Genomic DNA, 2,973 nt, shown 5'->3' on the forward strand with positions numbered 1-2,973 from the left:
TGTCTGCGCCGCAACAGCTAAAGTCTGTCTAGTACACTGGACGCGACAAAGCGACCGTTGAAAATCATTTGAAATTTGTGTCAATACGTCATGAATAGAACGCAGCAGCACTTTTCTGTCGGGGATTTGTCGTGTCGTGTCGTGCAGCATCCAGTGTAGACCACAGATATGTATATATATATATATATATATATATATATATATATATATATATATATATGGTGTAGACAGCATCACTGATTATAATGAGTTCTATAGTATTTTGTCGCGCCGCGCCACTCGCGTCCGGTGTAGACACAGTGTAACATTGGTTTTGCTTTGTTTCACAGAACTAATCGTTGCCCGGATTGCATACGTATGTGTGGGGCGGAGCTATCAAAATAGGGGTGAGACCCTTTTGGGGAAGGGGCGTGTTTGTTTTGGTGATTTCAAATGTCAACATTGGCTACCAGAAATCGCTTACTCCTCCTTTAAAGGGATAATTCAGTAAAAAAAAAACACCTTGAAACCAACATAAAGCAGATTAAATTGTCAAATTTAAAAACTATAAATGATTTCATTTATTTCTTTAAAATAAAACCACAAAATTAAGCAAATTATACATTGTGTCTGTCTCCATCCGTAGAAACTGATGGTTTTGCGTCTGAAGACCAGTGTGGAGCAGGACTACATTCTCAGCCTCTCTGCTCGCTGTCTGCTGCTTACCTGGAGGGACAATGAAAAACTGCTGCTGAGAATCCCCACACATGAAATCGCTGCTGCCTCCTACCTGCGGGATGATGCACTGCACCTACTGGTGCTCAAAACTGGTCAGTAGGAAATTAGCAACGCTGTACAATACCAGAGTTTACCCTGGTTACTATCTATTCTGTTTTAGTCAGTTTTATTATGCCTACTGTAAATAACTTAATTCACAAAACACATTTTAGGAATGCATTGCATATTTCTAAATTATCTTAATTTGTTTATTTGTAGCAGACAAATATTGGAATAAAATATCAAAGCTTGAGTTGAGTTACAGGTGTTAAAACACATCCAGGTAAATAAGTAACAAAGTACATAAAGCATGTGGACAGTATGTAAATTGGAGAGAGAAAAAGGATTGAGAAAAAAAACAGTGAAGGTGTCTAACAGTTTTAGTTTGCATTGCCATGAAACATTTGCAAACTTTTGAAATAAATAAGGATGGGAGGAATCTTCAATTGTGTTTGTATTCTCAGGTCTGAATGTGGACACTGTACTAGCAGGTGACAGTCTGGAGAAAAGGCCCACTGGTTTGGAGAGCCGCAGACAAACTATAAGCAACACTGACCCCAGGCCTGCAGGGGGCACTATGGAGCACCGCCACACCATCTGTGGTGTGGACTGGAAGCTCTCATCTCGCCATGAGCCTAAACAGAGCAGCGTGGGTGAAGGAGGTGGAACAGGGGGTGGAGGAGTTGGTGGGGATGGTGACAGCCTAGAACGGAAACGTGTGAGCGAAGTTGGGAGCGTAGACAGACCCGGAAGCCATGCGGAGGTAGCTGGGAGAAACGGCCAATGAGTGGGAGCTGGGACCGGAGGCCTGTAGGGGGCAGCTGGGAGCGCCGTGGAGGTGGAGGGGTCGTAGGAGGTAGCACGGGAAAAGAGGCACTGGCCTGGAGCTAAACCAGGTGGAAGCTGGGAAAGGAAACACACACCAGGTGGGAGTTGGGAACGCAGGCAAGCTTCCACAGGGAGCTGGGAGAGGGGAAAGTCCTACGGCAGCTGAGAGAGGAGGAACCATAATCCTCTGGAGCCCATGCCATGCCCTGATGCCTACTGCAACCTCATCATACTGGCCGTAGAGAACAGGGTGATGTTATTCAGCCATTTAAATGGATGGACGGATGAATAAATGGATAGGTTAATAAGACTTTAATATGGATGGATGGATGGATGGACTAATAAGTAATTGATGCGCATGGATCGGCGGATGGATAAAAGGGTTAATAATTGAAGAATGGATGGAAGGATGAATCAGAGGTTGGATGGATGGATGAATGGATGGATAGATGAAAGGGTTAATAGAGGATGGATGGAAGGGAGGACAGACAGATAAAAGGGTTAACAAGTGAAGGATGGATGGAAGGATAAATGAAAAGGTTAATGGATGTTAATGGATGGATGGAAGGATGAAAGGAAGGACAGATAACGGGAAGTTCTCCCGTGAACTGCCAAAATACAAGCAGCACATTACGTGTCCCACCAGAGACAGCAATATATTGGATCACTGTTACACAGAAATAAAGGATGCATATCACTCTGTCCCACGAGCAGCTTTGGGGCTCTCTGATCACTGTTTGGTTCATCTTATACCGACCTACAGACAGAAACTGAAATCAGCTAAACCTGTTTTAAGGACTGTTAAAAGATGGACTAATGAAGCAGAGCGTGATTTACAAGCCTGTTTCGACCTCACTGATTGGAGTGTTTTTGAAGCTGCAGCCACCGATCTGGACGAGCTCACAGAGACTGTAACTTCATATATCAGTTTCTGTGAAGACATGTGCATTCCTACCAGGACATTCTTATCATTCAATAATGATAAACCGTGGTTTACTGGGAAACTCAAACAGCTTCGTCACGCCAAAGAGGATGCTTACAGAAGTGGGGATAAAATCTTGTATAACCAGGCCAGGAACAGACTAACTGGTGCAGTCTTAACAACCTGGAGCGTAACACGCTCAAAACTGTGGAGATGACTGTGGACTTCAGGAGAAAACCCCCTGCACTCCCCCCACTCACCATCATGGACAGCACTGTGGCTGCAGTGGAGTCATTCAGATTCCTGGGCACCACTATCTCTCAGGAACTGAAGTGGGACACTCACATAGACTCTATTGCAAAAAAGGCCCAGCAGAGGTTGTACTTCCTTCGCCAGCTGAGGAAATTCAACCTGCCACAGGAGCTGCTGAAACAGTTCTACTCTGCTATCATTGAGTCTGTCCTGTG

The 2,973-nt window shown here is 44.5% G+C and overlaps 1 pseudogene; it reads left to right on the plus strand.

Annotated features, from left to right (window-relative positions):
• The window catches only part of LOC107681410 (cerebral cavernous malformations 2 protein-like), an 18,045-nt pseudogene that overhangs the window by 5,739 nt on the left and 9,333 nt on the right, over window positions 1-2,973 (plus strand).

Source organism: Sinocyclocheilus anshuiensis, unplaced genomic scaffold (assembly GCF_001515605.1).
Source record: "Sinocyclocheilus anshuiensis isolate Anshui unplaced genomic scaffold, SAMN03320099.WGS_v1.1 scaffold881, whole genome shotgun sequence".
In the NCBI taxonomy this organism is placed as follows: domain Eukaryota; kingdom Metazoa; phylum Chordata; class Actinopteri; order Cypriniformes; family Cyprinidae; genus Sinocyclocheilus; species Sinocyclocheilus anshuiensis.